Source organism: Pan paniscus, chromosome 12, assembly GCF_029289425.2.
Source record: "Pan paniscus chromosome 12, NHGRI_mPanPan1-v2.0_pri, whole genome shotgun sequence".
NCBI classification, from domain to species: domain Eukaryota; kingdom Metazoa; phylum Chordata; class Mammalia; order Primates; family Hominidae; genus Pan; species Pan paniscus.
The window spans coordinates 103,176,084-103,199,813 of record NC_073261.2 but is presented as its reverse complement, the minus strand read 5'-3'; the positions used below and the strand labels follow the sequence as shown (position 1 = coordinate 103,199,813).

At 48.2% G+C, this 23,730-nt stretch overlaps 1 non-coding gene across 1 annotated transcript in view; it reads right to left on the bottom strand.

The window, feature by feature from the left end:
* LOC117979007 (uncharacterized) overlaps positions 1 to 5,311 on the bottom strand; it is a 299,614-nt gene extending 294,303 nt beyond the window's left edge. The window contains exon 1 of the transcript XR_008955283.1: positions 5,197 to 5,311. This is a non-coding gene — a transcript (uncharacterized LOC117979007). The remainder of the gene's footprint in view (positions 1 to 5,196) is intronic.
* Positions 5,312 to 23,730: the final 18,419 nt, after the last annotated feature.

The window sequence follows — 23,730 nt, the reverse complement described above, 5'->3', positions numbered from 1 at the left end:
CAAAATTGGGAAGAGGTTTGGAGAACAGGGAATAAAAAATGAAGAGTTATGTTAAGATGAGAAATCTAAAATATTACCAGTAGAGTGAGAGAACCTTTTCAACAGTTTTATAAACTGAGCAATCATTTTTCTTCCCCATGGCCAGCATATTGAAGCTAATGGTAAAAGCATTAATTTATCATGAGATTTTTAAAGATCTCTCTTGTCAGTAATGAAATAAACACGTGATGGGTAGCCAGACAGTTATTGTTTATAGGAAGGTTATTACAATAATTAAGATTAATAGCAATTACTTGTCATGTTTGTGGATTTTTTTTCCTTGGGAAATAACTGTAGCCATATTAAATAACTAATTAACACATCTCCATGTCTGGCTAAGACTGCATGGATTCACAAGTTCTCCCATATTCTCTAGTACTCCATAGCCAAATAAATAAATCAGCACTGTAAAACAACCAGCTCACATTTTGAAAGGAAATTTCAAAATTAAACCAGTTACCAGATCAGTGATGAGGGCCTAACATAAATGGGGATCTAACATCAAGACTTTCTCCTATTCATGTTCTTTGGAACCTTGGTAAACCCACTGATGGATGACAAAACGTAGATCCCAGATCTCATTGCCTGTTTGCGTGTTTCTGTGTACGTACATAAATAAATATATATCTTGAGTGTTATATATCTTATATAATAACCTGGATAATTTTATCTTCACACAAAATGAGATTTTTTACTCTTCAGTCACAGAACTATAAGAGAAATCTTAACGCCTCAAGTATTAAAGCCTTAAAGCTATTTTTATTGAACGTTTTTCAGAGCAGCATGAAAATGGATAGGAAAGAAATGTTTCCTCATATTAGAATTCTATTTTTTTTTAAAGGGGGCCTTACCACTTACACAGCTTAATACTGAGGGAGGAAACGGAGGTCAAGGAAATCACTTATCCTCTCCCAAAGAACGCAGTGGGCCCCTTCCAGGAAACACTTGAGGCCCTGTGTGGTGTCTTCACGAGGTAGGTAGAGAAGCAGGCAGGGCCTGCCTGTTGCTGAACAAAAGCAGATCATGTTTGCAAATGAAGAAAGACTTGGTGGAATAGGGAGAGGAAGCACCTGTTCACTCCCAGATAACCCCTTCCTAAAACCCCAGGCCCACAGCTAAATCAGCACTGTGGGCAGGAAAGCGGCCATTGGCCAAGGCTGGAGACAAACTGGATAGTGCGGACCCCTGTGGTCCAGGGCAGGCTCTGCCCCTCCTCACCTGGCCCTAACATACCTACTTGCCCTAACATACCTCCTTTCTATTCTCCATCCCCCACACACACACACAGACAGAGAGAGAGAGAGAAAGAGAGAAAGAGACAGCCATCCCCTGCAAAAGTACATAGACTTCCACTTCTCCCTGAACCCTCATTTTCAAACTGGTCAATTATATTCATTCCACAATAGAAGTATGTTTATGTAGACAGGAGGAGGAGAGGAAGGAAAGATGGAAAGAAAATAAAGGGTATTTACTGAGCCTGCTTCAAACGAGGCTCAGGGCTTGGGCTCCAGGCTCAGACGAAGATGTTAAAGACACAGCCCCTGACCATCAAGATGCCAACATGGAGTGGATGGATAGATGCTGTAAGAGAACCGCCTTCTCAGCAAGACAACACCTAGCACTTTGCAAGTTCTGCTCCAAGAAAGACTCTTGAGAGGGGGCTCGTGTGAAGGGGCAGACCATCCACCAACTTTGCCTTCCTCAAGGGCCCCTCACTCTGGCCACATCACCCTTGAGCCCCCAAAGCTGCTGGTGTCACCAGGATAGGCAAACACTCTCTCCTTGGCTTCTCCAAGCCCAGCTGAAACAGGCTGGAATTTGCAAAACAACTCCGCTATACGCTGGAACAAAGGGAAGTAAATATGGAGGGAGAGAATGGGAACCTAAGACGGAAAAGCTCACACACCCCAGCAATCAGACCCCCTGGTAACTCACTCCCAGGTCACCTCTGAGCCACTTCCACTCTCTAACCTCAACCCAGTGCACCTCAATACACAGCCTTGACCGGGCTTCTGCTCCCGGTTCCTGGCCTGCCTTCTCCTGGCCTGAACCATCTTGCTTCCCAACCTCTTCGTGCTCTTGATTCTTTCAACCCGAAGGCCAGAACAACCCTCAGTCTGTGAGCTACTTAAGGATCCCATGTGCTTTGAGCATTTCACCACACAGAATCATGATGGGCAAGAGGTATGATTTCCACTTAGGATAAAGCCCACCCATTACGTACAGGGGATGGCCTGGTTCCCGAAGGGCCACACTGTCCTAGAGCCTTAACCAGCACCCACCCTGGAGAAACAGACAGGCAAGGAAGCAGGGTTCATTTCCAGCTTCATATGCCCAACACGGCAAAATGAAACAAGTGAATGGCCCTGGAGCTCAGAGAAAGGAGAACCTTCTGGGAAGAGCCAACATTTGAGCCTGCTTTAGGCCCAAGAAGGATTTCTACAGGCAGAGATAAATGGGAAGGATGGCAAATAAGAGAGAGAGAAAGAAGTATGAACAGAGGAATGGTGATAGAAAGGTCAGAGGTGTTAACAAGTTTAAGGGTCCAGAAGGAAAAAGAAATTCCAGCATGCTGCATAGAACACAGAAAGAGTGAAGATGGAACACCTTCTAAAACCAGGGTGAGTTTGTCATGGAATTAAGTACTGAGGCCTCCAGGGTGGCTCACGGATATGGACCGACACGCCTGCTGTGAGGCTCCTCAAGGAGGCGGGGGAGGTTCATGTGCAGTTGGGTACTGAGAACAGGTGCTCAGAGGAGAGTATGAGCATGAGATGAGGAGCTGCATGTCAGCAACACAGGGTGGCAGCTGTGACTGGGAGAACTGGTGAGGTCATCAGGCAGAGTGTGCAGAGGGAGATGGGTATTAAGCAGAGGACAGAACACTGGAGAACCCTCATTTACAAGAAGCAGGCTGAGCAGGTGATGAAGGACTGGGAGAATGAACAGTGGAAGTAGGAGGAAAGCCAGAAGGCTGAGGAGCTCAGAGAGATGGAAGGAGAAAACTCAACAAGAAGTTCCACTTGGATGCAACTGGTTCCAGTGCCTCCCCCAATCTATCTGCCAATCTGACATTGCATTAATCCTCTGAAAGTGCTGTGTGACCATGACATCAATCTACTGTGAATGCCTCAAAAGACAACCCACCTAGACTCTCCACTTTAGACTCTAGCATTAAGGTTCCCCATGAACTGAGTCTTGCAAATCTCTCCCCCTCCATCCTGTCACTGCTCCCACACAGACTGCTCTAGTGAAATCATACTATCCTTTTTCCTCAACATTCCCCTTACTTTCTTGCTGCCGTTCTTTTGTTCATGCTGTTCCATCTTCTGCAATGCCTTTCCTGCCTGACAGTCTTGCCTACGAGAGCAGTTAGCGAGCATGCTCCCTTAGGTTTGTCTTATGACTCCATCAATACTTAAGTCACCCAGAAGCCGACAGGCAAGTACACTATATCATGATGGGGACAGGCATGGCCAGATGGACCAGCCTTTTCTCTGATCACCTTGGTTAGATATTGGCCAGTTGATGGCCAATCGCTAGGACATGAGCTAACACAGCCAGCTGGACACATAGAGATGTGAGCAGATGAGCTCATGCCCTACAACCATGGTAATCTATGTGTTTGTTGCAGCCCCAGAACAATGGTTCCCCAGCAGCTTTAAAAAATCCTGTTGGCTGCTCTCTGGGTCTTCGTTGTCTCTTTGGGTGGAAGAAGCCTATTGGGCATCTGCAGGAGCTGGCTCAGGGCTGCTTGGGCTATTGCCTGGAGAAATCAGAGCCCTCCTGCAGAATGCTTGGAGATCTCCCAAGGTGAGGCCCAGTATCCGAAGTAATAAAAAGCAAGTATGACTGCATTGCTCTGGACTCTGTCACAGCCTGGGAATCCTTATCAAACAAACACCAGCGTGGGAGGAGAGGTCACTGTGGATATCCCAGTGCTAACATTCAAACGTTAATAACTTTACCGCGTAGATTAATTTTAAATGTCAGGCCATGTTGCTGTGTAAAGCTAAGGAGCTCGGGAAATAACGCACATTTTCAGGCTTCCTGACAACACCAGCACATCTCGTATCTGGTTGCTCGTGGAGTGGGCAGGATCAGAGGAAAGGAGGGCGTTTCTTTAACAGTTGCTACTCCTGCAATGCAAACACGAGGAATAAACGGCGTCGGAACACGTCGACTGCCTGGTTTCTCAACCGGGAAAATGGCCGAACTGACAGTAATGAGATTTCACACGGAACCACAAGGCAGTGCAAGGTCTGAGACCTTGCCCAGAATATCAGCTTCCAAGCCCAAACAAATGCATGTAACCTGGTTAAGAACCCCTGGAAAATGGCATTTGTAATGGAAACACTGGTAACGCACAGCTGCTGATCCCACCCGGGTTCAGGAGGCAGAGCTGGGTCGGGGCTGCTGGGGGATGTTCACAAGGAGGGGGAAGAAAAAAAGGGGGCAGCCCTAGCCCAGGAAAAGGCTTGAAAGGAAAATGGATGCAAAGCAGAGACTGCAGAGGAACAGGGAGGAAGGAACAGATGCTACACACAAAACCCACCCAGGGCTGCCAGGATTGCAATTAAAAATTCACATATTTTGGACTGAAATTCTCATATTTTAAGAGAACTTGGGCAAAACCCTCCTTCCACCAATATTAGCAATGCAAAACCGGCAGTCAAGACAGACCCAAATTATCATCCATTTTGCAAAAAGGATGAAAATTGTATAGCTGGGAGTCCAAAATCCTTCCATGAAAACAATCATTAGAGCGCACCTGGCAGCCCTTGGCCCCACCCCCGGGTCTCCAGGGACCCAGGACAAAGCCTGCTCCCCACAGGGCACTGGGACCCAGATCTGGGACAGTCGAGGTGGCCACCAGTCACCAGGCGTTCTCAGGATTCTCTTTCAGTTTGAGAGGCCGCCCTTATTTGGATAAACATGCGTACCGAATTCAAGAGGCACTAATACCACGGTGCGATGAAGTGAAAAGGCAAACACGCGGAGTGCCAGATCTCCCAACACAAACATGGTCCCAAGCCTGGCGCACCTGGATTGGGCTTGGGATTTTTAAGCCAACAAATGGGGTGGGAGACAGGGAAAGAGAGGGCCAGGAAGAAAAACCACAGGCTCCCAGAATCCAAAGGAAAGTGGCATCCTCACCCGATGAGCAGGGTCTGGCACAGGGCTGAGCACATGACAGCCAGTAAGTCTCTGCTGAAGGATGCCTGAAATCTGCGCGGTTCTACCACTGAAACTAATCCCGACTATGTCTCCCGCCTCCTCCCTACAGTCATTCTCCCTACTCCAGCCCTCTTCCTCCCTGCCTCCAGAGTGATCTTCCATAAATACCCATCTCATTATGTCACTGCCATGCTTAAAAGCCTCAAGTGGCCACCATTACAAACAGAATTAACTTCCAGCTCCAGCCAGGCTCTCTGGGGACTGGTTGGAGGTGGCAGCCCCCACAGGGCAGGCTAGCACAGAAAAGGTAGGGAAGCACGATGCCCGATGAGGGGGAAACAGTCTTATCAAATAATAAAAATACATTTACACACATAAATATTATAGCTAGTAAAGGAATATGAATGCAAGTGTAATATGAATATAAATGGATTCTGAATTCCAGGCGGCACATGGTAAGGCCCAGCTGGAGTCCTTTAATCACAGGATTCAAGAGGCGATGGGCCTTCGCAATACTCATATACCTGACGCAAAGACCAGGGGCTGCTGCGACAGCGTCAGGATTGCCAGCAAGTACCTCTCTCTCTCACCAGATTGTCAGGGCTTCCAAGGAGTAGCTGAGCCCTAAGGAGAGTGGAGGCTTCTGTGTGTTGGCTCTGAGCTCATACATCTTAAGTTCAAACTCAGCCTACCCCTTCCCATTTGTAAGAACTCGGGCAAGTCACATAATCTCTCTGAGCCTCAGTTTCCTCACCTGCAAAATGGGATCATAATAGCACCTACTTCATAGGTTTGTTGGCAGACATCAAGGAGATAATCTACATAATGCTTTTAGTTCACTGCCACAAGACTCAATGTTCTTTATTGTTTTTAGAAATGCCCCTCAGCTATACGGGAGGCTAAGATTAGAGGATCACCTAAGTCTGGGAGATCAAGGCTGCAGTGAGCCGTGATCACACCACCACCACACTCCAGCCTGGGGGACAGAGTGGAGACCCTTTCTTGAAAAAAAAAGTGGGGGGAGAAAGAAAGAAAGGAAGTCAGAGATAAAGAAAAAGGAAGGAAGGAAGGAGGGAGGGAGGGAAGAAGGGAAGGAAGGAAGGAAGGAAGGAAGGAGGGAGGGAGGGAAGAAGGGAAGGAAGGAAGGAAGGAAGGAAGGAAGGAAGGAGGGAGGGAGGGAAGAAGGGAAGGAAGGAAGGAAGGAAGGAGGGAGGGAGGGAAGAAGGGAAGGAAGGAAGGAAGGAAGGAAGGAGGGAGGGAGGGAAGAAGGGAGGGAAGGAAGGAAGGAAGGAAGGAAGGAGAAAAGATAAATAGGAGACCAAGATCAAAAAGAGGAAAATCTCACCCAAGGTCACCTGGTCAGCCGGTGACAGAGCTAGGGCCACAACTCAGCTCCAGATTCCCCACGCCAGATTCCTTCCCTTTGCTGCAAAGCCAGAGGCAGAAACGTTACATCAGGAGCCAGAAGAAAATAAACCTAATTGGGCCATTAGGACCAGTCACTTCCCTCTACATCGAGCCTTTGGGGGATGTTATGGGTGATCAATATAATAAATAATGTTGCAGAGTCTGAGGCACCTCTCAAGGGAGCATCTTGGAAGCCAAGAAAAGAAAGAGATTGAGATCATAACAAGAGATTCAGCTGAAAAGCACAATCTCTGAGCATTGGTGAGTTTCTCCCTTGCCTCACTTACGTTACTCTATGCCAGACACAAGGGGACAGAGGAAGGTGCCAAAACAGAGGACAGGTAACCTAGGGGCTTCAGGTTTTGTTATTCAAAGTTTTTGTTATCCCAGGTACACCTACCAGTCATGCCGCAATGCACAGGCATGGCTCACAGGTAATAGGGGCAGGCTTTGGGGATCTCTGCTCTTTCTTCTGTCTAGGAGGAAATTTAAATGCCTGAAAAAAAAATTCACAAAGCCCAGGTGCACCCTCAGTAGCAGCTCCCAACCCTGGGGTACTCACCAGCTCCCCAACATTCAGAACCTGTCCTGAATAAATGTTTCTCTGGTTCCCTAGAATAACTCTGGGTTCAAAGGGCATAGTTTAAACTTACAGAACCAGTTCGGAGAGACAAAGAAGTGTCCTCTGGGAATCCCTAGAAAATCAAGGAACCGGCCAATGTACCAAAATCAGAAGTCCCCATTCCTTCCCTGGATTCCAGTGCAAGTTATGGCCATGACCTCAGGGTGCATAATAACAAAGGTTCTGAGACACTGAGGTCACAGACCCACAGACAAGTCAGGAGTTACTGGAAGGGAAATGGTTGAACCAGACACGTTTGAGTGTTTCACGCTAATGTACATATTCATGGTGTACACAAGAATTGCTCTGAGGGCCATGTCTGGTGAAGGATGAATATATTGTAAGCTTGGACTTCAATCAGCAGCTTACTTATGTGCAGGTGTTCATCTTGTGAACGCAGAGCTTTGCCATATCACACCAACCAGCAGAGAAGTCCAGTACCAAAGAGGACAGATCACGGCTCTGTGCGGAGAGGACTCCAGGGATGCCAAGCTTCTTGGCAATATAATGACAAAGATTTGGTACCAAAAAGACCTCTGAGCAAGCATAGATTCAGGGACAGAGAATTTTCCCTGGGTCAAAATGCTAAAATCCAGAGCTGAGCAGATGACAACTGCACAAGAGAAATCATGAATCTTAACTGAACCAGCAGAGATTTTTATTTAAGTGAGAAGGAATTAGAAATGAGTAGCAAGGACTGGGCATGGTGGCTCACGCCTGTAATCCCAGCACTTTGGGAGGCCGAGGTAGGTGGATCATTTGAGGTCAGGAGTTAAGAGACCAGCTTGGCAAACATGGTGAAACCCCGTCTCTACTAAAAATACAAAAATTAGCCAGGCATGGTGGCATGTACCTGTAGTCCCAGCTACTTAGGAGGCTGAGGCAGAAGAATCTCTTGAACCCAGGAGGCAGAGGTAGCAGTGAGCCAAGATCATGCCACTGCACTCTAACCTGGGCTACAGTGTGAGACTCTGTGTCAAGAAAAAAAAAAAAAGAAGAAGAAGAAATGAGTAGCAGGACCTAGTACATTATTATTTGCTATATTAATCATGCTAATATTTCCTGTTTGGTAACCACTTATAGTTCTTTCTCACTGCACACTTCTCAACTAATCTCTACCAAGACCTTCATTGAAAGCATTCCTCCACATACTGCTATTGACAAACATGTGGCTTGGGTGAGCCCTGATACCATTTCAGGATACTGTCTCCAGGCAGGGCAAAGCCCATACGCAGCCTCCGTAGAGAAGCCACTTTAGCATGGTGGCTGCTGTCTGAGAGCTCTCCATTACCCACTCACCAGGTGCCTGCTCACACATCCGTGAGCACTCGACAGTGATGATAACCAAAGATGCCGCCTGGGAGAAACACTCCCCACATCTTATCTCAGGCCTCCTACCCCTCTACAGAGCACCTAATGCACCATGAACTAGATTCCCTGCAATTTCCATCCCATACCTGTCGGAGGAAACATGCCAGCATCCCAGGAAGCAGAGCAAGCCAGGGAGCTGGGAACAAGAGGCAGAACTTAAAGCATTGGGTTTCTTTTGTTATTCTCCAGAATATAAAAAGCTTCATCCCTCTGAAATACCACCTTCCAAAAGCATCAGCAAGAAAGCTCTAGGGTGGTTTGGTTTGTGACTGAGACTGTGTGTGCCTGTGTGTGGCGGTGTTCAGCACCTGCTTTGTGCCGTTCTTCTGTGACTGTGGGGCCTGCCAGAGGGTGCACCTGCCCCTGCTCCTCTGCTTCTCATCATTGGGTTGGAGCCTTTGCCTCTGAGCCTGTGTTCTGAGCCTAGAGCTGTCCGAGACTGACTGTATCTGTGACCCATCCTGTGATTTCCCAGGTCCCCAGCTATGTCTGTGCATAATTACTGCCTGTTCCTGGAATGGTGATTGTTTGATTATACTTGTGGTTGTTTCTATTTTCACTGTCCTGGTGAATGTTTCCTGCCATGGTAATTATACCTGTCTATGGGAGTGACAGTCAGAATATTTAACAACTGATCCAGCACTAACCAATCCAAACAGATGGCCGCTGTGAACTGGTGTGGATACACTGGGGCATTTCCACTGGTTCAGACACAGTTTATTAAAGCAATCTCAATTCAGTGATATATGATCTTGAAAGTGATTTATTTTTTCCCAATCCCTGATTTCAACCATGCACCATCAAAACCCTTCCCTGTCACTTAGTGAGCAGAACCCATTGCTCTCTGGTCACTCTCAGTGATGGCAAGTCTGGCACAGCCCACAGGCCCACATCTGATTTAATCCCCCCACCCCAGCAGATGGGCTGGTGGCTGCTGGAGCTCAGAGGAGAGGGTGTGGGGTCTCTGTCTCACTCATCCTCCCACTCTGTCTTCTGGGAACAGAAGTTAAGGAGGTGGCAGGTGTCCTCCTCCATGATTGATCACCTGTGGTGCTGGGGAGGCATCCCTGGTTTTGCCTGCCTCCCTCTGGTTTCACTGGCCAGTGGTTGTGGCTGCTATGTGTCCACGGGTAGGTGGTGCTATGTCCAGAGTCCCCACAGATCCCCCCATTGCTAAAGACAGCTCCCTTTGTCCCATCAGCAGTCTACACCCCAACTCCCCTCAGAGGACATCACTGAGCCACTGCAGCGGCCACCTCGGCAACCCCATGGCCCCTGCATCCTTCCCTGGGAGCCATGCAAGCCATTGACACCCCCTTTTTAAACCAGTCCTCAGAAGACCTAATGGGAACAGCCCTCTGCTCTCATCCTCTTCCTCCAGAGCATTCACCAGGTCCTTCCCAGAACCGCTCTGAATTTAAAGATCTCCAGGGGAGAAGCAGGAACTGCCCTATGGTCAGATAGGCCCTGAAACTCCAAGGTCGTGGGTTAAGTTCGCCCAAGATCTCTCTTGCTGCCCTCTGCAATCTTGAGCACTGAGGACCAAGACGTCAGCACCAGCCCCCCACAAGCAACCCTCTGGAGAACCTCCATGCTCGGCTTTCAAGAGGGAGTGGGCAGCAGAAGAGAAGCCTCTTGCCACTAACCGGGCACTCCTGTTAACTTGAACAAGAGCCCCTCTCCCCTACTCATCTCTTTAATGGAAAGGGAAGCTGGCGGTGAGGACGGGTGGGGTGGCTGATTGTCAGGGTCAGGGTTTGGTCTTCCTTAAGGGACAAGCCCAATCCCCATTGTTGGCAAACTCCATCTTTAGAATGTGGAGTCAACAACCTCAGCTGTGGATCCTGTTCCCTGTGACCCTGTCTTTGTCTGCTCCCCTGCCTATACTGAAGGAAGTACATGTGTAATGGCAAAGGATAGAAGGATTGTAACTGGGAGCCCAGCCTGGCTCATGACTGTAGTAGCGATGGGCAGGAGAGAGCAGAGACGAAAAGCAGAAGGGTTGGACTTAACCCTGGAAATGATAGGGAGTCATTCAAGAGATGAGGCAAAGGAAGGATGCCTCTGAAGAGATGCCTCGAAGAGTTCCCCAGAGGTTGATGGAAGCAGGGAGACCACGCCAGAAATGATGCTGGTCTAACCAGTGCAAGGGCAGGGAAGTCTGAGGGGGAAATGGGAGCCAAGATCCCAACACAGAGCCACACCCCCTGCCGTGGACCCTAGGGGCCAGTCTCATTGCCTTCTAACTCCACACTTCTGCCCCTGCAGCTCCTTCATCTATAACATATTCCCTTCTTTTCTGCATGGGTTTAAAGCTTCCCTATTTTGCAAGGCTGACTTCAGGAGCAATCCTTTCTGACTCCTGTTTCCACCCTGCCTGCCTATTCTCTGAACCTGAACCCTTAAACTATAAAATCTAGACCCCAAAGATGCCCTAGTTGCAACACCCAACCTAGGATTCTTGACTATTCTGTGTGTGCACTTAGATGTGTAGATGTGTATGTATATATAAATGCACATTTACTGGGTGACACTCTCCTAAGCTCTGCATGGGCAAGGGTCCTCTCACTGTCCCCTTAGTACCCGGCTTGTGACACCCTGAAGGCACTCTGTCAATACTTGTCAATATGTAGGATCTGTCTTGACCCTGGGAAGTTCAGGATTTTTGGCAGGGACAGCTCCTGTGGACACAGTAGGAGACAGCAATAAGCTGTAGGTCACACAGCGCCTCAGAACCCCAGCCAAGATGGGGGTAAATGCAGCCTCTGACCCGCCAGCAGAGGAGGCAGTTTTCCCATTTCTCTTGCTTGTCTTTAACTGCACAGACCAAAGGGAAAGCTTTAGAAAATTCAGTTCAGTGATACATTTTCTCGCTTTCATTGCTCTCCCTTTTTTGTTTTAAGAACAGGTAGGCTAGCTCTTCCCTTTCTTTAGTTTACAAAGACTTTATTCCAAAATGAATTATAAATAATTAAAACTTCACTCCATTTGTTCTATATTGTTGTTAATTGAAAAAATTAAAGATGCATATGCTGTAACCTCCAGGGTGGCCGTGAGAGAAGCCAGTGGGTGGCTTTGGGGCAGGAAAGACGTGTGCCAGCACCTCCCAGGCTCCTGCCAGCTCTGCCTCTGAGCAGGGCACCTGGCTGACTGACCGCTGGAAGCACTTTCCTTGCCTGTCTTCACGTCCCACTTCAGCACACTGAAATACAGCATCATTTCTTTCCTAAATGCACATTTCCCTCTTACTCAAATAGAAGGCAAGAGGTGAAAGGGGTGTATTCATCACCTAAGAAATGGGGAAAGCTGTTCTCATTCTTTTCCAATGACCTCTCAGAGTGATCCAGGATCCTAAATGCCAGAGTGACCTGCTGGGAATGGGATGTGACATAGTCTAAGGGCCCCCTATAAAGTTTGAAGTCTGATGGCCAGACTAATCACCCTGTCCAGCCCTTATTCCCCGCTGCTGACGGATACAGGCCTGGAGCTGAACAAAGTGAGGTCAACGTCTCTTTCTTCTAATCTGCGCCCAGTGTGTGCTCGCCCGACTCGATGGGGTGGCATCCCCATCCTTGTTCTCTAACGTGCTCTCCATCACTGTCTCCTTAGCTCGCCAGGCTGCCCACTGCCTGCTCAGCACACAATTGGTGCTCAACAAGTGTTTGTTGAAGGAATGAGTTATGTCCACGGGCGGGGTTAACACCGTGAAGTCAGAAGCAGATGTCAGCCCTGTATTAGGCAGGGTACCGTAACTATTGTAACAAACAACCCCAAATCCCGGTGGCTTAACACAACAAACATTTAGTTCTCAGCTATCCTTGTGCAATGATCCATTGTCTCCTGAGTGGCCCCCCTCAAACAGCATCTCAGACCCCCAGCATCCTTCCTTCCTGCCGCCTACCTTGGAAGGTGAAGTCCTTGGGGTCGTCTCCATTCGGATGGCTGGTGAGTGAGGAGAGGGAAGGGAGGACCTGCACGCTCTGGAGTCATCCCCACCCTCCCCTCCTGGTGAGAATCCTCTCTCCAAGACCTCAGGGACACTTTCCTCCAGCCCTTCCCCAATCTGTCTAGCATGGGTCCGTGCAATGCCTAGTCTTCCAGAGTCCCCCAAAACAATCTCCCCTTGTTTCAAGCCTGGTCTTGGGGGGCTTCTCCAGCATGCTCCATCTCAACAAGCTTCTCTTGACACGAGGTGAGCTGTCAGGGCTGAGGAGACACCCCAGGCTCTGAGGAGAGAACATGGCTGGGGCTCAGGATCCCCCCTAGCTCAGATTCCTGCCCTCTTGCCCTGTGTCCATTTACTTTGTGAGCAGAAAGACCTTTCCCCAGGTACCCCACCACAGGGGCCAGGCTCAAGTATCCATGCAAAAGGGAGCGTTCCCTTCCCCAGCAGGCACATCACAGGTGGGGCCGGTGAACATGCTGGTTCCCCGGGATGATTGCCCAATTTGAGTTTTGCTTCTCTGTTCACTTGAGGCGGTCCTGTGAGGCAAGGAGTCGAGAAATCGCATCCAGGCACCCCGGGAGAGCCCCACTCTAATTAGTTGCTCTTCTCCTTGGTCTGTGAGCAGGGCTTGCTCAAGGTTGTGCCTTGCTGTGAGTTCTGCTTGACGCATTTCGCTCCGCCACCTTTAATGTCCTCCTGATCCAATTTCCTTTGCAATAAATAAATAAATAAAATGTTTGCGTTGAATACAAACCCACTCACTGCAGGAGGCCTGGGTGGCACCTCAACTATGAAAGATCCGTTTTCTTCGTTAAAGCCGTCAGTCCTTAATCCTCACACTTTCTTCTTCCCCACAGCCTGGCTCGATCCCATGGAAATAAAACCCCAGCCTCCTCTCAGGGTGGTCACTCCCAGGAGTTCAGCTGCACATAAGCCTCAGAGGTGGAAGATTGCGCAGGCATCGTGAATGTTAGAACCAGCCCAGGACCTGAGGAAGGCAGGCAGCCAGAGACCTCAGGGGCAGGAACGGTGCTCCTGGCAACCTCTCCCTGGAGTCTGGTTTTCTGGGTGTCTCAGCAGCCCCAGAAGAAACCTTCGAGAGACCCCACAGTGAGCACAGTGCTGTGTAACAGGAGCCGGGAAGCAGGTCCCAGCGACCACTGGCTTTCATCAGGCCGTAGGCCATTGGCTCCCTGCCCTTGCTTTTGATGAAAGTCTAGGTGGCCTCATGATGTGCTGTGAGTAATGTCCCACACCAACATCGCCTCCTGGACCTCCCATACTGATCCCAGAAGGGCCCAGCTGCATCTCCAAGTCCTCTCCTTGCCTCTCAGACGGGCAGCACCAACACCTGTGGCTGAGCTGACTTGCAGATGGATCCCCAGCTTTCCAGGAGAGCTCTGGGCATGTCTCCCACCTCTCAGGGGACTGAGTCCTGCTTTTGTGCCTTTCAAAGGCCATGAGGGAGAGAAGAGGCAGCTTGCGGAATAATTACTGTCCCGTTCACTACAGGCCCACCAGGCTTGGCAAATCAATGCTGAATCTGAACTATTTGCAAAGTTGCTTTAATTCAGCTACTTATGTGGCAAGTGTTTTCTCATAGGTTTGAATCAATCACCCACTGATGAGTATGTATGGTGCACCCAGCCCTCCTAAGAATAATGAGGTAGAGACAGAGATGAAGTTGTTGCCTTTCCCTCCAAGAGCCTAGTCTTACTGAGTGGACCAGACACACCTGAAACACGAGATGAAATAAGAGCAATTTAAGGCCAAATGAGAAGTTTAAAGGAGACAGAAAGTAAAATTATAACAAGAGCTACTATTCCCAAATGCACGCCCACTCTGTGCTTCAAAAATCGTTGATCGTCACAATGACTTTCTGAAATAAGTATTATTATCAGCCCCATTTCGCAACAAGAAAACTCATGCTTAGAGAGGTTAAGTGATTTTCCTGAGGTCACACAGCCATTAAATGAGAGTTGAAATTTAAACTCCACTCGATTGATTCTGAAGCCTGTGTTCCCACCCATTGTGCAATCCCAGAGGGTGCATACCAGGGGAGAGGAGACTCACAGGCAGATTTTAGCACAACATAAAGAAGACATTTCTAATGGCTCAGGTTTCCCAACAATGGAATAGGCTGTGTGTTGAGTAAATGAGAGGTTAAGAGGCTGGAAGGTCTCTGGCAACTGAAAGAAGATCCCAAACCTGAAAGAAGGTTTAACGAATCCATTCCAGAGGAAAGGTGCTATAATTATTAGGGAAGTGGGATTCGAAAGGACATACTTTGATTAATTAGAAAGGTCAGGAAGGTGGCAAATGTGTTGGCAAAGATGCAGAGATAGGGATCACAGGTGTGTCTGGAGGTAGTAAGTAAAGCTGATTGGCTGAGGTGAGGACTTTCGGTTGCCCAAATCTCCCCTTGCAATGGGCAAGGCCTAGTAAGGTGCAGGGGTTGGGTTAAGAAAACTGATTATTTGAAGAAGCCGGGAAGATTTAAAGGGGCAAGAGAGGTGGGGAGAAATGAGGGCCAGATCTCGAAAGAGCCACGGTTCAAAAGTAAAGAACTCAATTTCTACCTTCAAGACCAAGAGGCCACCAACTGCATCCAGAAACAAGAGGTCAAGTCACCATAGGATCAGAAACTAGGAAGCAAGAACCAGGCGGGGGGTCATCGGAAGTGCTTCTGGCTGCAATGTCAGTGTCAAGGGTGTCCTTTCTGCAGCCGCGTGGTTTAAAGGTGCTCAGGGGGTGAGGGCAAACAGTGTTGAGAATGATGGGCTCACTTCTACGCAGTGGGGCTGGCCTCACAGCTACAGGGGACAGACTGACCCCAGATGTGCCCCCCACCCACAGCACAGCAAACCCCCGAAGGATGAATAGAGACTCCCACCCTGAGACCAGGATGCCCGGCACAGTCTGGGGCTCCGTGACATGGCTCCTGTCCCAGAACATCCATCTGGGCAGAGACAACGAAATTGCAGGCTCGAATCTGCTCTTTGCCATTTTCTAGAAAATGGCTTCACTTATAAAAAGAAGGAAGGGAAGGAATATGGGCCAATTCTGAGGGCTAATTGCCTTTGCTCTCAACAAGAGCCCATGCTTTTTCCGGCAAACATTCCCTCCTGTCACTGTGCTGCCAGACCCACTCTTCGTTTCTAATCAGCCCTGAAAATAGCCCTTGATAGAGATAATAGGAAGAACAAAGAGAAATTTAGAGGAAGGAAAGAAAAGTCATGCCTAACTGGCAGCACAGACGTTGTTTTCAGAAAGAACCCTTCAGTTAGTTCCTGATTTGTCTTCAAACAGCAAGGTGTTAAATAAATCCCAGGGAGTGGACTTGGACCGAGACCAAGGATTCTGTGGCTTTTTTAGGTCATAGACTCCTTTGAGAAGCTAGAAAAGTCACAGACCTTCTCTCATACTGGGAAAATGCACATAAACAAGTATTCTGAATATTAATTCAGTGTCTCACGAACTCCTCCTCAACAAGCCCAACAACAGATTCTGGTTAAAAATCCATGAAGCAATCTCTCTTTTAAAGGCTTTCCCTCTTCTCTCTCTCTCTTTCTCTCTCTGTGTGTGTGTGTGTGTGTGTGCATGTGTGTGTGTGTACGTACAAGGGAAAGGCTGAGCTATACTTCTTCAGGCATGATCTGATAGGCACAGAAGCCTTGGAAGTCTTTCTGAAAATAGGCGAGTGTGGAAGTCCAAAGAGGAGACTAGAATTCCATTTCATATGAGCCAAACTCAGCAAAGACAGACACTGAGGGATCAATACCTGGCCCCAGCACTATGAGAAGAGCCTGAAGGCCTGAGTCTGTCACCTACAGGCCTCAACAAGAACAAGAGTACCCCCTAAAAGGGTAGTAATGGCCATGAGCTACGGAGTGGTTGTGGGAGCCCTGAACCTCATGCCTGGGAAAAGGGCCTATGCCAGGGCTTGGAAAATTCCATGTGTATCCAAATCACCTGAGATCTTCTGAAAATGCAGATTCCGATTCAGTAGGCCTGGGTTGGGGGCTAAGATCCTGCATTTCTAACCAGCTCCCTGGTGATGCTGATACTGCTTTGGGTAGCAAGAGTCTCTGCAATTATCTGCTCCTGGCTGAAGCCCCAGCAGAGACCTTGAACCTCTGCCCTAGCGGGACTCTGGACAATGGAGCACTGTCAGGATGCCCTAGGGTATCAGTGTTTCCTGAATTGAGCGTGATGCCACTAAAGTCTCTAAGACAAGCATGCCCACCTAACCAGGGGCTGGGACTGGGACTTTCTCTCGTATCAGGCAGGGGTGGCAACTGATGAGATGGTGCCTCTTTCATCTCTGAATCCCCACAGCCCAAACAGCCTAGGGCCAGGTACACAGTAAGCATTCTTCAAGTGAGGGAGTGACTGAACCAGAGCCATCAGTTCTCTGGGGAAGCAGAGGGAAGACAGTGGCATGCACCAAGAGCCTGGGGGAAGATCAGTGCCAATCAGGCCATGATCTGTGACCATCAGACAAACCCAGGGCAAAGGCAGGAGATCTGGCCTCTGAACGAGTTAGCCTGGCCCTCCTGCTCTCTCACACAAGCTCACTCCTGGAGATGAGGAGGAAAAATGAAAATTGAATTTTCCCCATGGCCAGCAAAGTGGCCCCTCTTCCACCTTTTTTGTCCAAAAACACTGTTAAGAAGAAACTGAAGGTTTGGTTTCCTTGAGACCCTGAGCTGCAGATGCTCGGAGTATCAGCAAATCTCTAGCCAATGTAGCCCAGCCCCAAACTCCTGGCCTGTTCCTCTGCACCTAGGGGCCTCAGATCTATGGTCATGGCCCCTAAGCAAATCAGACAGGTCCCTTACAAAAGCAAAAGCCACCCCATCCCAACCTCTCCATCCCCTGCTGATCCCAGATCACAAATGCCTATCTGAAAGGGGCATAAGAGATATTGCGGATGCCAGGCCATGACTCAGACAGAGGGAGAGATATCGACTTTTTCAGATACATACACACACACTGGCAGGTGTACATCCCTAAGTAGGAGCTCAGATTAATTCCACAAATAATTAAACACCTACTGCGTGCCGCTCTGTGTTTTGGAGCTGAGGCAGCTTGCCTGAGCTGGTCTTCTCACACATCAACTGAAAGAAGCTGGTGTTCTGCTGTCCCACTTTCTGCATTGGAAACACACTGCAGGGATTTGGGGATGGTGTGGCTAAATTTAAAAGCAAATGCTTTCATCAGCCTTTCAAAAAATGTGTAAGAATCATTTGGAAATCTTCCGTTTTCCACCCTGAATCAGCCTCTCTCCCCCCTTGAAACCCTTCTTACCATCTCCTCTTGCTCCCAACTTTGAGGCTATGAAAAAAATCTGCATCAAGCCCACGGTTCACAGAATCAGACCTCTTCCCCCCAACCTCCATATGCATGCTGGAGTGACGAATTCCCCTCTGAGTCCTCTAGAAGCCTCGGTTTCCTCTGATGTGAGCAGTAGCTACTTCTTAGGATTGGTGTGAAAACCACATGAGATCATTCAGTTAAAGCCCTCAGCATGGGACTGGCATCTAGTAAGGCCTCCATTAAGGGCAGCTATATCATCAAAAGGATGAAAGATAACAAGTGCTGGCGAGGATGTGGAGAAAAGAGAGCCCTTGCACACTGTTGGTGGGAATGTAAATTAGTATAACCATTTTGGAAAACAGTATAGAGGCTCCTCAAATGATCTAAAAACAGAATGACCATACGATCCAGCAATCCCACTTCTAGGTATGTATCCAAAGGCATTGAAATCAGTGTGTTGAATAGATATCTGCCCTCCCACATTTATTCCAGCACTCTTCACAGTAGCCAAGGTATGGAAACAACCTAAGTGCCCATCAATGGGTGAATGGATTTTTTTTTAATGTGATACATACATACACAATAGAATACTATTCGGCCTTTAAAAAGAAAGAAATGCTGTCATTTGCAACAACATGGGCAAATCTGTGGAACATCATGTTAAGTGAAATAAGCCAGGCACAGAAAGACAAACACCACATGATCTCATGCATATGTTGCTATGGTTTCAATGTGACCCCCCTCCACAATTCAGGTGTTGCCAATGTAATAGTATTAAGAGGTGAGGCCTTTCAGAGGCAATTGGGCCATGAGGGCTCTTCCCTTGTGAAAGGGATTATATGGCCCTTATAAAATGGGCCTCATTCAGGGTTCCACCAGCTTGCCCTTCTGCCTTCCACCACGTGAGGAGGACACAGGGTTCCTCCCCTCTGGAGCAAGAAGGTGTCATCTTGGAAGCAGACAGCAGCCCTTGCCAGACAACAAAACTGATAGCACCTTGATCTCGGACTTCCCAGCCTCTAGAACGATGAGAAATAAATTTCTGTTCTTTATCAAATCCCATCTCAGGTATTTTGTTACAGCAGCACTGAATAGACTAAGACATATGTGAAATCTAGACAAAAGTCAAACTCATAGAAGTAGAGAGCAGAAGGGTGGTTACAGCGGCTGGTGTGGAGAGGGAGAGTGGACGGGGAAAGGGGAAACATGTCAGTTAGACAGGAGGAATCAGTTCTGGTGACCTATTGTCAATGATAGTCAATGACAGTGTGGTGACTACGGTCAATGATAACATATTACATATTTCAAAATTGCTAAAAGAGGGGATCTTAAATGCTCTTACAACAAAGAATAATAAGTATGTGAGATGATGGATGTTAACTGGCCTGATTTGGTCACTCCACAAAGAATACATATACCATAGTATCATATTGTGCCCCATAAATATATATAATTCTGATTTGTCAATTCAAAATGAATAAATAAATACCAAAACAAAATAAATAGCAGCTAGTATGGCCATGGTCCTGATGAAGAGAGCAGAATGTAGACTCAGGTACACAGTTTCCTGTGTCTGGGTCCTCTCTGCTTCTACCCTTGCCGGGCACAGGAGATGGTTACGGTCAATCTGGAACTGGAAACCACTGGATTCCAGGTGTTTTGTGCTAAAGCAAGAGCCATCCTTACTCCTGCACTCTACCATCGTCCTAAAAATGACCCACTGAGTGAGGATATTTCAATGGACCACTCCAGGCAGGAAGCCTTGGGACACAGCCTGAGGGAAGTGAATGGGCTGCAAAGGCTCGCTGGGGTGTATGACGTGCTCTGGGTTATTAAAGCATAAACATAAAATTCCTTTGTCAATCACCTCCAAGGAAAGGGGGCCTGGTGGAATTTTTTTTTTTTTTTTTTTTTGAGACAGAGTCTCGCTCTGTCACCCAGGCTAGAGTGCAGTGGCGTGATCTTGGCTCACTGCAAGCTCTGCCTCCTGGGTTCACGCCATTCTCCTGCCTCAGCGTCCCCGGTAGCTGGGACTACAGACGCACGCCACCATGCCCAGCTAATTTTTTGTTTTTCAGTAGAGACGGGGTTTCACCGTGTTAGCCAGGATGGTCTCGATCTCCTGACCTCGTGATCCACCCGCCTCGGCCTCCCAAAGTGCTGGGATTACAGGCGTGAGCCAGGGGCCTGGTGGAATTTTAAGACTCCATTGGTGCTGCCATTGGAGCCTCATCTTTTGTACTGACTATTTTTAGCAAAAATAACGTATACTCTGTTGTGTTGTCAAACTGACAGATGAGCATTGAGCATGCTCCTGGCATCCACAGACCACTCATTCCATTCGGAAAATGCTAGAAAATATTAAATGAGCTTCTCTCAACCCTGGTGCAGAAAGCTGCTGCATACCATGGGCCACAGCCTCTGAATTTCATGGCAAGTGGCTCCGCCCTCTGAGCTCTGCCACCAGGCCCTGGCCTCTGAACTCTACGGCAGGGACTGCAACTCTGAACTCCATGGCAGGTGCCATCTCGGTCAAAGATTCAACCAGGAGAAGCTGAGTCCAGGGAGTCCGGTTAGGCAAAGCATTTGCAAAAACGTATATCAAGGAGAGAGGGGCTCCATAGTCATCATGGGCCTGGAAAACCACCTTTGAGCTCCCATCATCCAGCCTCATAGCTATGGCAACCCCCTTGGACTTACCCGAAAGGAGGCTCTGCTTGGGGCCAACCTGGGGTGGGGCAAGAAGTTCAGTGTGTCCATCAAATAGGAAGGCCCAGACCAGCCCATTCATTCCTCAGATCCATGGTCAGTCAGCATGTGGTTTTTGTTTTGTAACTCCTTTATTCACTATGATCCCTCTGGGATCTACCTACATTCAAGTGCCCTGCCTACTTTATTCTGCCCAGAAGTTTTCTTCCCCCTTATCACCCAGTTCCCCTAAAAAGAGAGCTCTGAGCTCCACCCAGCATGACCATGATCGGGTCCATGGCTGGGCATGCTTAGTCAAAGCTACTTACTTTATTTCTTGATTGTGATTACAGGAATAGTTGGAGCATTTCAGATTTTGGATTTTTGGACTAGGGATGTTTGAACCAGTAAGAATAATGCAAATATTACAAAATATTTTTCAACCAGAAGAGAAGATTAAGAAAGTTGTGATAGCATGGCATATTTAGAAAAAAAAAAAAAAAGTAAGGTAGAAATAAGGAGTAAGAAACTAGCAAGCGGAAGTGCCTGCTGCCCAGTATAGAATGACTTGGATCTCTCCCCATTGCGTTTGTTCAGCCAAGCCACTGTGCCTCTCCAGTGTGTGCCAGGCTATGTGCTGGAGATTGGCTGTGGAAGGGAAAGTGCGGGTAAGAGTGCATGGGGAAGCAGGCAGGCACTGCCTGGCAGAGGCTCCCAGTCTGGACGATGCTAAAGATGGGCACTCATGTTTCTGTAGCCTGAGGCAGGCCAGGAAGAGACCCAGGGAGGACTGAGAACAGGCCTCACATGTGGCAAGGGACTCCAGCAAGTCTGGCCTCAGTGCCATCCCTGGAACATTCTTACCTTCCTGAGGTTGGGAGTCAACCTGAAAATTACCAAACGAGAAGTGAACCAGGCTTGAGGGCAAGTGGACCACCAAGGACTGGACTGGAAGGAAGAGAAGAAGCACAGGCCACACCTGCTGGAGGAAGAAGTGGGAAGCAACCAAGTGGGAGGGGAGAGGGAGTTAGAGCCAGAAGCCCTGATGCAGACATCTCCTTGTAGAGCAGGGGATGGCAGAGTGCCATGGAACCCAGAGATCCCCTCCCCAGGGAAAGGAGAAGAGATAAAACTTCCAGTCCTCTCATAAGGCCCAGAGATGCAGAAAATTTCAACGGGAAGAAGTTCAGGGGAGGCAGAGAGTGAGTGAGAGTGCACACGAGAGCTCACTAAGAGAAAGCTGCTGCCCAGTTTGTTACCAGGTACAACACCGGCCTCCTACAAGCGGGCATAACTTTGACCCCAGCCCAGGATACCCACTAGTCTCCTTTGCTGAATCCACTAACAAGAGCTGTGAAGGGTCCTACATTTTATCCTACTTGCAAGCTAACATGTTAGCCTGCCACAGTTTGATGGATGCTGGCAAAAGACACGAGACTCCTGGGTCAGAAACAAAGCACTTTGTTACTCACAGTGCAGCAAGCAGCATGGCTGTCACATCTACATCAGTTCCTCTTGCCTACCCAAGTCCCATGAGGGTAATAAGGAGGGGCCCAGGAAAATGCTGCACATGCAGTGGGTTTGCTGCACACCTGAGGGACACCAAACTCAGAAAATCCAAGCCTTTTAAAATGAGCATAAGCCTACCTGAGCTTTGCTCTAGAGCGAGACATTATCTTTACTATAGTGGACAATAAAAATACTTGCTTACCCCAGAAGGAGACACCAACTCTATGTTCCAAGGCTGTTTGCAGTACAAATATCCCAGAGGACATAGTCTGGAATAAAGATCATCAGTGTCCCCGCTCACAAGACATGCAGAAATGCAAGAAACCCAAGAAACCCTTGGAGAATTGCCTTACAACATTCAAAAGCTACAGAGACAGTCCTCGCCTCCCATGACAGTTCCCACCTCATCCCTAGGGAGAGCACAAGGATGGAAGAAGGCAGGGATCCTTGGCAAAGAGAAAGTCCTTGAGCGTGACCTTGAAGAATGGCAGAGACAACCTCCCATTATGGGGTGGCTTGTTTTGAGGAATTCTTTCTCTAAATTCTGCTCTAAAAGCAAGGAATCGTGCATGAGCAAACAGAATCCCCCTGTCCTTCCCCAGGGAAAAAAAGAGGGTCTAGGGCTTAGTTTAGGATTGCCTAGACTCTGAATCACATTTGAGGCCATTCTCTGGCCACTAAACGAGCACTCCTTACAGACCTCAATCTCTTTGTGTTCTGCCTGTGGCACACCCCACTCCCACTCCCTGCCCCCATCATATTAATAGCATTCCCCAGAGTTATACAAATAAAGCCTCAAGGATCCTGCCCTCCAGGTTCAGGTCCTAAAGCAGCCAGACAGGGGAAAAGTACCTGCAAATGTGCCTCCCTTTTCACAACAGGTAAGTGGTGAGACATGTAGATTTGGATCATCTGGTTTCTCTTCTATGCTCATTGAGGAGATCATTGGCTCACAAACCTTGCACTTGGAAGATGGGCTGAACAGCCATTTCAGTGACTCCTCCCATCACTGCATTTTCCTGTAGTGCCTGCCCAGCAGCCAGAATCACTCAGGGCCACTCTTCTCACTTCCACATTCCCAATAATAAAACACAGCCCAGCCCCCCGACCCTGCCCTTTCCCATAGAATTTACAGCAGGGAGTGCAGGAGCCCTGTCACAGGAGTCTTCGCCTGAACAGCCCTCTTCTAGCATCTCTCTAGCAGTTTCTGCAAGCCTCTAATATTCTCCCCCTCTACCCAGGATCTCTTAAATAAATGTTATGTGATCAGTTACAGCATTGCCCTATTTAATTGATTTATATGCACTTTAAAAAGCTTTACACTGCACAGGAAACACATCTATCATAATGCTTGATTGAATTGGAGAAAGGAGAAGGAAGAAAGGGAATTAAAATTTATTGAGCACTTATTATGTGCCAGGTAATGCACAAGGCACTTTACATACATTATTGAGTTTAATCCTCACAACAGCCCTGCAAGGTGGGTATTTCTCGCTATTTGAGGACACTAAGGCCTACAGAGGTTAAAAGACTTACCCAAGTTTGCAAAGCTCTTAGCTGGAAGGAGCCGACTTCAATTGCAGGTCTACCTGACTCCAAGCCAACATTGACTTCAGGACTTAGATATCAGGTGTTCAAAAAAAGCTATGAC